This window comes from Lygodium microphyllum, chromosome 7 (genome assembly GCF_053477565.2).
Source record: "Lygodium microphyllum isolate KBCC chromosome 7, Lygodium_microphyllum_v1.1.10, whole genome shotgun sequence".
NCBI lineage: Eukaryota > Viridiplantae > Streptophyta > Polypodiopsida > Schizaeales > Lygodiaceae > Lygodium > Lygodium microphyllum.
Genome location: NC_141141.1, coordinates 149,214,775 through 149,230,558, shown reverse-complemented (window position 1 = coordinate 149,230,558; position 15,784 = coordinate 149,214,775).

The following is a 15,784-nucleotide window of genomic DNA, read 5'->3' as shown; positions in this document are numbered from 1 at the left end:
GATACTTTTGTCGATCACTTATCTACTTTTGTTCTATTGTTTTGTAGGCATTCTTTTTATCTATGTGGTGTGGTGTGTGTATTGTTATCATCTGAATGGCACCTTAACCTATTCAATATGTTCCCTTGGTTTGTCAAGATTATTTTTCACTGTTGAAATCATATCTTATTATTAAGGCCAACCTTTCCAATTGTGTGGCTCTTTCATTGCCACCAATTCCAGATGATCCTACTTTGTGTGATGAGTTCTTATCCTCTTATAGCAAGCAAGCTAGTTCAATCTGAGATACCACTATTACAATAATACCCAGAAGTTTGAGGAAGGCTTTGTCTCTTCCTTACCATGGAGAGGTCTTTCTAGTAGCCCATCAGCTCTTAGCTAACGAGGACATTATCAAGGTGTTGCAAAAACAAACTTGTACCATTTTGAATCCTAACAAAGTTTTCACCACCTCATGTGTCTAAATGGAAATGATCTCAAACCCATTTTGGAAGTTGTCGTGCTAATTTCTTCAGGACATGTTCATGCCTCCATCCAATTACATGTCTAAGGAGTTGTTCACTACCTCCAGAATGGTGCTTAAAGGAGTGGTCATTGACTAGAGTTCATACCTTTTTACAAACATGGATCAACATTTTATCAAGGTCATGAGGGGGGTTAATGTGACTAATGTCACCTATGGGTTGTATTTGTATGCTTTTCTAACATACTTTGCCCTTACCATGGAAATTCCACCACCTTCTAAAACTCTTCCAATGATGGCTCCTCCTCCCTCATAAGATCTTGAGTCCATCCCTAAAGATAGTGATTCTCCTCCTCCTTTGGTGATCCAAAGAAAATGCTTAAAGTGTGTGGTTGATGTCATCATGGTACCCTACCATGTTAAGGTCAAGGTCAAGGTTGAGGTTGTTCTCATTTGAGCTGATGCCTGCCATGGTGGTTGTCTCCTAACCCACTAGTGCTAATCCCATGCTATATCATAAAGTGCTCTTCCTAGTTGTCTTATATTTACAAACTTATTTAGGGCACACAGAGATGGTAATATAGACATATTGATTCCTTCTCTACAACGTCTAGTAGTCAGAGATACCATTCCTTTCTTGTGCAAGGATATTCAAAGTTCCATTGAGATATCAAGTATTACCTATATTCAATAGTTATATTCTTTTTTTAATAAGGAGATGCAATAGTCCAAGTAGGAGTTATGTAAGGCTACTATAGAGCTTATCTCTACTAAAGAAACCCTATCTTATTTATTCAAACAAATGGAGTAGCACATTAGATTGTTAGAATCTCAGAAAGTGCAGATATCGTATTTGCAAGCCCAACTAATTGAAGCCAAAACTCAAGAAGCTACTAAAGAGATCGTCTTTCTAATGAAAACCAAGAGTTCCAAGCTTTAATTGTTGCATAGACAATAGAGTTACAGTCAACAAACTCCATAATTGACAGTTAGCCTAGTCAAATCAAGGATTTGAAAGAATAGTTTCCTCAATTACGCTCTATCCCACCAAGTCCTAGTGTACCCCTAGTGCCTTCTTTGTCAAATACAGACTTGGCTGCTCTCCAATGTAGTGTAATGCTATGTCCACTATTTCAAGCTAAGATGGAGAGGCTACAATCTAGATGGAACTTTTGTGGACATGTTTTGAGAAATTTATGGAATATATCTCACCAAATCACTCATTTTTTGTGCATTATCAACAACAAAATCTAGACTTTATATAAAGTTGTCCACTATGGATTTGTGTCCTAAAGAGGATGGATAGAGTGGTGCTTGGTCATTTGATCTCCTTGTGGAAGTGGTTAGAATGGTCTTTGAAGTCTGTGTTACATCTAACATTATATTGATGGCTTACATGTATATTCGAGGTGATCTTATGATTCTAGAGTATAAGGATTTATCTTGGAATATGGGGGATATTATTTCACAAGCTGTCTTTTATGTTTGATATCTGGCAAAATAATGATATATGGGATTTTCCAAGATTATTCATCCAAAGTGACTAACTACGCTGAAGTTCCTTGGCATCCAATGATAGATTATGTTGTCTTGAATCCTTGACAATTGAAGGCCATTGCACATCTACAAAATGCTAACACGGGATTTAAAAAAGCAAGCCCCCAATTTGAAGTTTTTTCACAAAATTTTCCAAAACTTGGAGTTTTTCAATGTATTTGCCAAAACTTGGAGTTTTTTCACAAAATTTGTAACTTTATGAGGGATAATCTTGTTACCCATATTGAAAATTTGTATTAAACAAGCTATTAAAGGGACCATTTTTTTCAAACTCTCAAAATATACAGAAGAGAGAAAAATGAACAAAATTGGGTTTCTACCACACATATCAAAAAGTACCCTTATCAATCAAACTAATCTCTAAAATTATGAGTCAATCTAAACAAAACACAAAAAGAACTCATCCTCGTAGCATATCTTCTAAAACTTGGTTTACCCACTCAAATTTGACATTTTTGAATACATATATAAGAAAAAGGCTATTAAGTTTTTGATTGCAATTGCTTATGATATTCGTTAACCACCCATATAGTTGAAAAATGTTCTCCATAAATATTTGTCCTTATTTGGAAGTTTTAACGATTGTCTTTGTTATAAAATCTACATATTTGAGTCTTTCTAGTAGTATCCAAACGGTCCACAACTAGTAGTAGATAGTCTAGTAATAAAGTCCATAGAGACACTTTTGCACTTATTTAGGCAAATTATGAAAGCCACTTATATATAACTATTATATAGTATCGATATGTGGACTCGATAGCAACAAATGTCAATATCTTCCTCATCTTTTTTACTAATCACTCCAAAGCTTCTCATATATGCAATGGTTGTAGAGAGCTTTAACTCTAACATACCTACAAGGGATGTATCATTTTCATCCTCTTGTTGAAAAATTTGGCCAAGTATTTGTTCCAAGTATTTGTTCAACCTTTCCAATGGCAAAGGTTGCATCATTTATTGACCACTTCTCATCATAGTTTGTAGCTTTTGACAACGAATCTAGTTTACTATTTGTGGTTCTGAAGGTTTTTCTCATGTCTAGCTCCTCCTGTGTAGTTTAGGCATGATTTGACTCATGTAGATTTTAAAGAAAACCTTGTGCTAAAAATAAAAATTAGTAGAATTGACTATGGAAAGTGGAAGGAAGAGCAATATGCAAAAGAGAAGCAAAGAGTAGAGTTGTTGCATAAGGATGGGAAGCAACCATATCATGGTTTGGTTCAACATCAAACTTGGCCATGTTTAATACCCAATTAACAAATGAAAATTAGAAATTAGAACATGGGTTAGATAAAAAACACCTTGATAACGTGATAAGGGGAAGCAAACAATTGAGAAGGTGTAACATGGGAAGGAGAAGCAACCATAATATATATTAGAAATGTGACTAGAGTAGATGATACATGATTAGATTCTATGTAACCATGCTTTCCATAATAGGAGTAAAGGACAAAGATCAAGATTACCTTAAGAAAAAAGTATCACAATCAACAAAAACGAACTTGGAACATCAATACCAGGAAAAATGAAAATGCTTTGCACACAAAACAAGAATGATTTATAAAGAGATATTTCACATATAAATAGACAATCCTCTGAGGGGAATTAAAACGAAGTGATCAACAAGCTTTATGAAACAAAATCGAGATTACCTTGAGAAAAAAATTGTCACAACTAGCAAAAATGAACTTGGAGCATTAAAATTAAGAAAAATGAAATTTCTTTGCACACAAAATAAGCATGATTTATAATGAGATCCATCACCTACAAATAGGTACCCCCTCAGTGAATACCAAGCTTTATGGATGTATTCATCATAACAAAAGGCAAACAATAAACTTGCATACTTTTCATAATAGGAGAAGAGGAGCAAGATCTAGATTACCTTGAAAAAAAATTGGCTCAACAAAAATGAAGTTGGAGCATCAAATCAGGAAAAATGAAATAACTTTGCATACTAAATAAGCATAGGTTATAAAGAGATCCCTAACCTATAAATAGATGGCCCCCTCAATGAATCAAAAAAGCATAATCAATAATTCCACTTTTAGATCCTCGTCCAATCATGTCCACAAATGGATAACTGGTCTATGATTAATAATGTCTACTTTTACTAGAGTTTTCATTATGCTCAAAAAGAAAAATACCAAATATGTGGTCCCTTCACATCATGTATCCAAAATGACCGTCCACCTCCACTTCTTCATATGCCCTTTAAATCTTTCATTCAGTACTGCATGGTCCCCATCTCATTGAACAATAGCCAACATAAAACTCTCAAGTCTTTGATTTGCATTTTATGCGTCGCGGAAGGGCAAGCATAAAATTTAAATCAGTTTGCTTAAGGGAAGGTTGATGCATCATCATATGTTGATTTTTGTCCATCCCAAGCACACGGATGTAGACATAATACATGTGCTTGCAGGCCAGGAAGGGTTACTTTCCAACTCTCTCTTTTGAAAGTCAGGACACATGCAGAAAGGCTCGGGACTGACATGCACCTCATACAAATGCTTTGACATAACATAAAATATGACTTTCTCATTTGCCACCACTACTTTCTCTTCCATGAAAACTACATCCAATGCCTCAGCCAATGCAATTTTTCTTTCTACATCCTTAGAAATACCATGTCTCCATTTTTTTCTTCGCTTGCCACTTGAAGAGGTAAGTGGTTCTCTCCCATGATCGGGACCACTTCCAAAGTATCTTCCAGTTGTGAAGGCCAGTTGCCTTGAACATTGAATATATGAGTTGATCAAGTCAGTGACGCATGCATCATACAAACCAATTTTCTTCTTTCCATCCTCCCCTGCCAACCAACTTGCATGCACGCTCTCAGAAAGATTTGTGTTAGGAATACAAGCCCTCTCCCAAGGACTCAAGGAAGCCTGCAACCCAATAAAAAATTCAGCAATTCCTCTTACATGTCTATTTTGTTCTCATACTTGGGTATTCCCACCCCAATGATTAGTACATGTGTATGTAACAAATAGAAACAAAAAAAGACATTTACATGTGTAGTACTATCCCAATGGTCTATCCTATTCTCCCACCATTTGATCCATCTCTTCAATGGTACGGTACTATCTTGAGGTAGTCCTACTTGTTGCCACCAATTTTGTATAGCTGTGGCATTCCTCTTGCCCTCTTCAATGGATTTTGAAAGGCATCACCTCTCACATAAATTCAAGTGATGCTTCCGAAGGTTTGAAGGCACATATTTTGTTATGTGCTTTTGTAAGCTTTGTTCCCAGTGAAACAAACACGATCGCTCTCTTCCTTCCAAAACATTGTCAGGTCCCACATTGAAAACAGTGCGGATCGCCATCCAATTTGCACAGGCTTCATCCGCCATAAAACCTGCAAAGTCTGCAGGAGGGTGTCCACACTCAAGCATCACATTATTAAGGCATCTCCAAAAAAGAATTTGTGTTTCTGTATCCTCTTCCTTTGTATCACAAATAGCAATCACCATGATCCCCTTCGAGTTGCAATAAGAAATACAGTGATTAGCAACTAGAATATGTCAACAAAAATTGATAACAAGTAAGGTTCCCGAACAAACCATGGATCGTACACAGAACAAGACATTGTTGCCCAGTCATCTATTCTGTGTGTAAAGTCAAAGTGAACCCAAGACTTGCAAAGGTCTCCATTTCCTAAGCGTCGCATTCGATTAACCAATTCCACTCCAGAGCCGGGTCCTTTAGTAGACACCTTGAAAATGTAACTTTTTTCACCCACCCCTCCTTGCCCTGGAAATCTACTGCCATGAAAAAAAGGAAACATGCATCTTTTTTTCAACTCCAAAATGTTATCAAAGCCATCTCCAACAACACATGTTTCTTTTTTTTTCTGGCATGTCACGATACTATTGAACCTGCAACCTCAACAAACGAAAGTTTGTTAAACTAATAACAATGCTACAAACCATAGTTTGTAGACTTGAATAACCGAAACTAACCTCTGATTTTGAACCAATGGCATCAACTCCTCCAAAAAGTTTGTAAGCTCTTGTTCTCCCTCCACCATTGAACCATTAGTTGTCAAAGATTCAGTGATAATTTTTTTTGCTACAATCATTTGAATCTTCCTAGCACCACAGTGTCGATTCACTTACAAAACTGAGTGAACTAGAGATCTAATTTTTTTAATTGCAGCCATTGAAGTCCCTGGTTGCACATTGTGTGTGTGAGTGCCTACATAAAGCATCAATCTCTCCATGCTTGTGTCCTTTGGGAAAATGTAATAAACTTTGCAATCACAAGTTGCATAACAAGTGACAACTTTACTACAATAGTGACACGTGATTGAATGTTTTTCTTCACTTGCAAGTAGCCCCTTGCTCACTATGCTATTGAGGTAACCATGAAAATACATTTTATTATGTTGATTGTTGCTCTCATAGTAAGGACAATTGACTCGATGATATTGTAAGTCTCCAAGTCAATGGCTAATTCTCGAAGTAGCATCAGGGAAGATATTAGTTGGATGGGGTCTTGTCCAGATATGACCATCATATTGTTGCTGCATCCCATCCATGTTTGAAGATGTGCCATATGTCGGTAGAAGAATGAAAGCAACAGAACCATTGTACTCTCTTGGAATCTCACTAACAAAAAAAGGGCCTTCACTCATCTGCAAGAAAGCCTTCAACTTCTTTCCTCTGGGGCTATTAGCAATCCAAGGTAAAATCTCTTACTTTTTGTGGAAATGAATGAGGACTATTAAGTCCATCATCCGACTCTAAGTCAATAGTCGGAGTTGAGACGGGTGCACAAAAAGCATTTGTTATAAGTGGCGAAGAAGTTTGAGATGATGTCTCTGCGAAGGAATCGGATGGAATGTCTACAACAGGTCCTGAAAGTGAATGAGCTTGTTTGCTATTTTCTATAGTGTGTAGTTCTTCATCTTGGTCCATGGTGAAAGTGGTATCACAATGTACTATTTTATACTGACATGAAAGAGAAGAATCGAGCAAAAATTGCTCCGCACCATTGATATCCAGTTGGCCATGAACTGTGATCTCTTCACTGTAAGCATCAAGTTGGAAAATAGCATACAAACCTACCAACTTCCGGTCAGGGGGTAGAAGTGATTGAAGAAAATAAGAGCTCACAAGAATCTTTCCATCCCTCAGGGGCACAACACGTTCCAGTGATTCGGAGCTGATTGACCATTGAAGAGTAACTTCTGCCATCGTCTCTCACAAAAGCCGATTTGAAACTCAGCAAACAATGGAGCTATGAAGGTGAAATATTATATCTAATAGCATGCCTATTGTTTATCAATTTCTTTGAACGTAGAAATAATAGTCCATTACCCCCACCAAATATGGATTAAATGAGCTCTTACTCCATGGGCAAGTTCTTAGTGACAGTTGAAGTTGCAAATCAGTCCATTAATGAACCAAATCATTAAAAAAAGTCTACATATTGAAAAATCACAAGATTTAGTTAAATAATTTTTTTAAAAAAAACATGTCTTTTTGAAAATAAATCATGTCTTTTCGAAAATCGTGTCGTGTTGTAGCACATTTTTATAAGCATGTTTTATTTTGTCAGATATCAGGCACCATCAACATTTACATTTTTTAGTAAATAATTTTTCGGTGTTTGAGAGAAACATTCTCTCATGATGGATGTTCAATATGCACGTACCGCTTGCCATTGAAAGTTGTGTGTAACGGTTTAAACATATCTTCTTGTTTGTCCTTCTTCTTCTTCTTCTTCTTCTTCTTCTTCTTCTTCTTCTTCTTCTTCTTCTTCTTCCTTTTCTCTTTTTTTTCCCTCTTCTTCTCTCCCATTGCAAGTTGGAAGGCATAAAGAAGAAGCAAGAAGGAGAGCAGCCCCTGCAACAAGCTCAAACAAGATCAACATTCTCCATCAAACTCACCGGGTAAGCTCCACACTCCATCCTTATGGCTGAAAATCTATATTTCAAGTTTCATTTTTCCTCCATGGCTGAAAGAAATGGAAGAGCAGGTAGACAATGAGAGGACAACAATGGGAGGGGAGAGAAGGAAAGGGGAGGTAGAGAAGGAGATGGTAAACTGAAAAAATGGGAGAGGAGGAGACCTTTGGGACACCCGGGGGTGTCTGCGTCAACTCAGACAACTCTCGGGGGTTGGGCGTAGCCCCCTTTGGAGGGAGGAGGAGGAGAGGGAGAAGGCGAGGAGGGGGAACCCTCAGTACCCGCCCGCTGTCTGTGTCAACGCAGACGACCTGGTGGGGGGGCGGGGTACCTTATAAAATGGGGCGGGTAGTGCACAGCCACCCCCCTCTCAGCCCCTCCTCCTTAAACCACTCCCCTCTCAGTCCCTGCTTCCTAAACCACTCCCCTCTCAGCCCCTCATCCTTAAACCACTGCTCCTCCCTAAACCATCCCTTAAACCTCTTCTATAGCCAGGTTACCTACAATTTTTGGCTTCGGGGGCCCTACCCCAACCCCCGCCAAGGGGGGCCTCATGGCTGTCGCCGGCCCCCCTTGGAACCCCCCGGCGATAGTAGTAGAGTGGGTGTAAACCGTGCGAGTCCAAGGCATGAAAAATTAAACCATTTTTAAATCGTACGCAAATCATCTTAAAGAAATAAGTGTGACATGATTTGATTTTTTTGGATTGGGAATTGTCAAACACTCAGCATTGTCTGCGTCAATGCAGACAGGAACAAGGGGTTGGGAGTATCCCCCCTTTGGGGGTGTGGGGGTGAAAATGTGGCCAGGAGGTTCAAATGATTAAGAAAATTTAATACATTTATTAAAACCAAATAACAAATGATATTAAAGTGTGTTGTCTGCGTCAAATGGTCATATTTTGGTGGAGATTAATTAATAGAAAATGTGATTTAGTTGAGTTGTCTTCATTTTTAAAATGATTTGTGGTTTGTTTTAGTGCTTCTGAGCATGGCTAGAGGTCGGCGTGATGGTGGTAGGATGTTAAATGATGTGGATCTAGGACATGACACAAGCTATGGTGGATCAAAGATGTAAACCAAGTTCATAATGACATGGACAAGTAGAGACAAACTATTACACAAGTGAATTAGGTTCCAAGATAGATTAGCTTGGACTCATAAACACAATCTTGTGTAGAATCGACAATGACAGACACTTAACTGAAAGTACAAAGCATCATGATATTGTGTTCATTTCATAGTCAAGTACAATGCTTTATAGGCTTTGAGTTGTTCCACTCTCCTCACTGTGCATATGGGATTCAGGACAGCTCCTCTTGGAGCATACATCATTTGTCTATTTCTCAACACCCCCCCTCAAATGATGAGTCTCTACCCTTGCTGGCTTTTGCCCCCCTACATGTAGACATGGACCAGGAGACTAGCTCTTTGGCATCCTAGTCAAGTTAAGGCTTGAAACTTTACATTCTTGGTAAGGGTTGTACAAATCAAATTCACTAAGGAAAAGAAAGATCCACTATGGGAAAAACATATGAAAGATACAATGAAAGTTCTTCAAAACAATCTGTCAGAGTTGTTGATGGTAGTGGAAGCATATTCTTCTTCTTCTCTTTCTTCCATGTATTGGTTCTGATGATGATCACTTTGCAATTGTTGGGCTCTCTTCTTGTGGAAACATTCATTGGCTACATGGCCAGTCTTACCACAATAGTGACATGTAATCCAATCCTTGTTATTGTTGTTGATGAATCCTCGACCTTTTCCTTTAGGTCCAACAGATCCTTTGGTGTACAAAAGATTGTCCCTAGATGATGAGACATTGTCTTTTGCATTCTTGGTTTTTACTTTGCCTTCTTCATCGAGTAGTGAGTGCTCAATATCTTTAAGTGTGAGGCTTGGAACATTACTCAAAGTGGACACAAGATTTTCATATGGATCCTTGTTTACACTTGCAAGCAGTACGGCTATTGCTTCATCTTCCTCAATATTCTTTTTAAGAGATGCAAGTTGAGTTTTTAAACTCTTAAACTTATTAATGTGTATTGTCATAGAAGCACTGTCTTTGATATCCAGTTTATAAAACTGCATGAGAAGTTTTACCTTTGAATTCTTTGCTTGAGTACCAAACATTTTATCAAGTTCCTCCCAGGCGGTTTTAGCATTTCTAATGTCAGATATATGATGTAGCACATCATCACTTAATCCCCAAGCAATGATGCCTAGTGCCTTATTATTCATCTTCTTCCATTCTTTGGATTTGAACTGGTCTTCTTCAACGAACCCGTCTTCATCATCTTCCTTCTTGTTATCTGCATCATCTTCAAACAAGTCCCATAAATCCTTTCGCATCAGGTGGTACATGGTCTTTTCCTTCCAGGCATGGAAGCCTTCTCCATTGAACTTTGCTATTTGCTCAAGTTTTGCCATGTTGAGCAGCTCCAATTACTGAGAAAAGACCAGCAAGGGGGATTTGTGAAGTGTACACAAGGAGGTTAGTGTCAACTGACACTAGTTGAGTATCAATAGATACTATTCTTGAGCTTAGTATTGAATGTCGGTGCTTGATCTTCTTCTTGCTTGTTGATTTGAAGTGTTAATCTTGCTGGGAACTGAGTTCAAACTCAGATAAGAGTGGCAGTGTGTGCCCTAAGTTGAAAGGAATGAAAAATTGAAGAAAAAATGAGCTTGCACCTTGATGGCTATGGCTTCCTGGATTAGGGTTTTGACCCAGGCCTGGTTTTTTCCAGATATCTAGAGCTAGAGTTGATCATTTTGAAAACTTTTTTTATGGAAATGTAGCTTACTCCATGCTCTACAAGAGCCCCATGATAATCGTCAAGATCCGGTACAGCAGTATGCGCGCAGATCAGCGAAACATAACCAGGCACAGCTATGGCAGCGACGTCGAATTTCAGCAATGCCAGGCTTGTAGGTATCCAATGTCAGGCTTAGATGTGATAGGCAGAAGCTCCTTGAGTAGAAGAACAATCCTCCTGAAGAAAGCACAGTGAAATATTGCCTGATTTGAGAGATATGAGAGCTCAAAGTGAGGTATGTCCTGCAAGCCACAAACTGGGGCTATGGCAGCAACTGACAATAGTGACAATGCTGAGGTCCAGATAGCCAAATCTCATGGATTGATGTGATACAGGGAAGCTTTGTGAGGTGGAGAACAACTTTCCAGAAGGAAGCTCAGAGAGATTTGGTATCTGGAATGAACAGAAGCTTCAAGATGACAGGGTGCTGCTAGCTATGGTTGCCACAAGGTCCAACTGAGATTTGAAGTTGAAACTGAAGATATGAGCTGAATGTGGGTTGGTTAGAGATCACCAGAGATGAAGGGAGACTAGAGATTCAAAGTGTGAGCTGTGCCATGCCCAACTAGGCTCTGATACCATGTTAAATGATGTGGATCTAGGACATGACACAAGCTATGGTGGATCAAAGATGTAAACCAAGTTCATAATGACATGGACAAGTAGAGACAAACTATTACACAAGTGAATTAGGTTCCAAGATAGATTAGCTTGGACTCATAAACACAATCTTGTGTAGAATCGACAATGACAGACACTTAACTGAAAGTACCCATCATGATATTGTGTTCATTTCATAGTCAAGTACAATGCTTTATAGGCTTTGAGTTGTTCCACTCTCCTCCCTGTGCATATGGGATTCAGGACAGCTCCTCTTGGAGCATACATCATTTGTCTATTTCTCAACATAGAAGAGGTCAAAGCAAAAGGGGCCGTCCAAGTAAGTCATTCAATCACTCTTTTAAATTTACATATTCTATTATTAATGGTTAAGAAACTCTTTAAAGTTCCATATAAATGTTATATTCTATTTTCAAAATGTTTTTGTAGATACTCCAATTACAAGGTTAAGATCTGGTCTATGCAATAGACTATTAAGTATCGATCAAGAAGCATCCTCCCGTGCATTCTCTGAATCTCCAAATAACAAGGGTGGAAAACCAAGGAAAAAATGTCCTTTCATTGATGATGAAGTGCTTGAGGATAGCATGGATGAAGCAAGCAATGACATTCATGCTGATCCTATGAGCACCCACACTACCACCACGGAGTGTGGTGAAACAACATAGGGGAGGTCTTTAGATTTGCAAACTGTACATGAGGAAAATGAAGAGGTGAATGAGGATGTTGCTAATGAAGAAAAGAAAGAGGTCAGTGAGCATGATAGACACATTGGAGAGAATGTCAAGTTTGGGCTTATGTCAGATGTGTTGGCCTCATTTTTTGTAACGAGGTCTACTTCTCCTCCTCCTATCCCTTTGTGTAGACTTGTGCCCTATGAGGCTATAAGGCTTGTATCTAGTTCTGCTACATGGTTGATTTCATCTTTCGATAATGCTTCGTACATGGAAACAATGGAGAAATTTTTTGTTTCTTTGAGAAGGCCCACTGGTGAGCTAATGGATGTATCTCCCCAAAATTTGGAAGAGTGGGGCCCTCTTTGGAGAGAAGTTAACCAAAGGTTTGAAGATGAATTGACTGATGAGTGGGCTGATTTAAGAGGGCGCAAGTTTTTGGTATGGGACGGTAATCATAGGTTTAAGACATGGATGAAGAGGATAAAGGAAGGTAACTATGCATTGTCTTGCTTTCTCTTGTTTATTGTGATGATACTTCCTTCTTTGACTAATTATTTATTTTATTATTTGATGTATGTAGTTTATAATGAAGATATTTCGCGACATGTTAGAGTTCTATGTCAATTCATTCAAGTGGAGAAGAAGAAAGAAGGAGAACTATTGTTAGCATTGGATACATCAAATGCGTAAGTATACTTATCACTATTAACTTTTTCAAATGGGTTAATAGATCATCAATTGTGTGTGAATATTGTCAATAGTTTTTATTTATGTGTGAATCTCAAAATATAAAGATAATTTATGTGTGAATGTCAAGATATTTTATTTATACCAATAGGTTTCATTTATTAGTTATGTGAATGTGAATAGGTTTTATTTATGTGTGAATCTTAAAATTTAAAGACAATTTTCAGTGTTGTAGTGTAACAAGAGCACATGTCAAACCCAACCTAGGCCATGAAATTTTCATGTTCCAAAAGTTTGGCATCGCTGATAAACAAAGCATTTTGGAAAGGATGAGCCCTTCTCAAAGACGGTGGGCTGAAATAGAGTATGAAATTGAGGGAAAAAGTAACCATGGCAATGATCCATGGTACAAGAACCCATGTTTGCTAATATCGCTTTTGGTGTGGAAGGTAAAAAGTTTGGTATAGTATTTTAGTTTTCATCATAACAAATTGTGGTATCTTGAATTTAACCATAACTAAGAATAGTGTATTGATTTTTCTATTTAGGATGACTATAACTCTGCCATACTCAAAGAGGAGGCCCGCCTCAAGGAGCTTGCATTGCCAGAGGCAAATTATGAGGCAAAAAGAAAACAATTCATAAACAAAGAGCAAGATAAATTGAGGGACAAAGGATACAAGTACCTTGGAATAGCTAATCCTGCGCATGGAGAGGATTTCTTTTCTGTTTTGTTTGCATTGAATTGGGATGAAAAGAACATGATGGCTATTACCAAGGACAAATTGTATGCCATTTGTAGTGCTAATATTGCTACGGAGAGGTATGTTTTCCTCATGGACTAATGTTCTCTTATTTTTTGGAATTGAACATAATTTGGTTCAACAATATTGAAGTTATGTTTTGTTCAATAACCAATATATTAGAAAAAGGGAGATTTTACTTCTCATGACTGTCACAAAGGCAAAGGACTCCACTATGTCACACTTTGCGGATGTAAGGAGATTTCATAGCTACATGAAGCAAGAGGTGTATTGGTTTCATATGATTGGAGAATGCTCCTTATTGATCAGGAGCTTACAAGTTGACGGCACTGAGATTCTAGGAGGCTTTGATGTTTTTTTTAAAGGCCAAAGACGTTTACATATTTTAAAGGCATTTGCAAATATTTTTGGTGAAATGAAGAATGTTGGAGACTCTGAGTAGGTTCCAGAGCTCACACAATCAAGCAAGAGGGTGGTATATAGGTATTTCTAGTATAAAGAAACCATATTTTCTAAATACCATATGTACAAATGTATTCTAACTTAAGAGTGCTTTTGTTGTTTGTTCTTATGTTTTTGGAAAAGATGGTTGCGTAGTCTACAGGAAAGTGGAGTGCTAGAAAGCCTCCCTCCTCTAGTGGAGGAGTGGATGGACTTGGGATGTGAAAATTGTATGTTCTCAAAAGCATTGCTTGAGAGGGGTCTGTCGGAATGGGAAATGCGTATTTGTCCATGGTGGATAGACTATCCATTGGTTGACATTCCACGGCAAGAGATTGAATTAAGAGAGAGTAAGTACTTTGAGAGCCAAACATAGTAAATATGTGGTAACTCTTGCTCTTAGCTATTTGTTTTAGTAATACTTGCCTTATATGCAGGATTTCTGGAACAAAATAGAGTAATTTCTATGCACAAAGAAGAGGATGAAGGAAATGGTACTTTCTAAAAATGTATTTGTTTAACATGAAACTTATCATAACTTCTTAGACTTTTGTGTTTTCTTAACTTTGTTGTTTTTGCAAATTAGAAATGTCCAATACAATAGACATGGTCCCTCATGTTGTGGGGATAAAGGCGACTTGTGGTGGTAGCATGGCAAAGGGTATATTGGATGGAATGCAAATTTTTTGTTTGATCCAAGTAGCCTTGTTTGTAATTTGCATGAATATGATATTATATTGTGTTGACTTCACACTACTTAGGTGCCATTAGTGATGCAACTATTGATACTACAATGAAGAAAAAGTCCATGGGAAAACGAAAGAATATCCCCACGATAGATGATGCGTTGAAGCATAGCAAGGGTAAGACAATTTGCATGAATGATAGAGTTTAGGATTTTCATTTGACGAGTCAATTTATTAAAGTATTATTTTGTTGTCTTTATATTGCGTAGGTAATATAAGTGAATCAAATGAGGTTGGTACAACAAAGCGAAGGTCTAAACACAAAGAGAAAGTTGTTTCATTGGATGAAGAATTAGAAGTGAATCAAGTATCATTTTTTGAATTATTGGAGTCATGTTAAAAGTACATTTTTATATTTTTTTGAAGATAATATAAAATCTAAACATTAAACACTAAATAATTTGCTTTCCTTCCTATTTTTCTTTACAACTTTAGGCAAAAAAGATGGTTTTGACATGCATAGCATTTGGAAAGAAAAGGAAAAAAGTAAGGGTCACTTTGAGGGATCTTTGCAACATACTACACCTTCTCGGGCTATGTCGTTCATGACTCGGTCATCAAAGCCTATACAAGAGTCCTGTAGACGTCCCGCTATATGCAAGACAGGTATGTAGATTTCTAGCTTTACATTCTGAGTCTTAACATTTAGCCAACATCAATATTTGTAAGTAAACTTTATTTTGATGATAGGATTTCAATACCAAACTATCGTAGATGCTCTGTTGGTAGACGTGACATCGACGATTTTGCATTGGATGGGTATATTTTATCACCATTCTCTATATATACATCTATTATAATGGTTATTTATGCTTTGTTATTGTGTTTTCAATTTTAGCATTAAGCGCTTCATGGAGGGAAATACCATCAACTCTTACCAGTGTAATGGTGTTCCATCATATGAGGTTGCTAAGTTGTTGTTTGCAGATTTTCCTGCATCTTTACTTGTTGTTGGCCTTGAGGCAGAAGGTATATGTGCTTGCATTAGTTTAGTTTATAAACTCATGTGATATTGCATGGTCTTATACATCTTTACATTTGAAAGGGATTCCCGAATGGAATACATTTTCTAGTGCACTTGTCAAAGGTGTCAT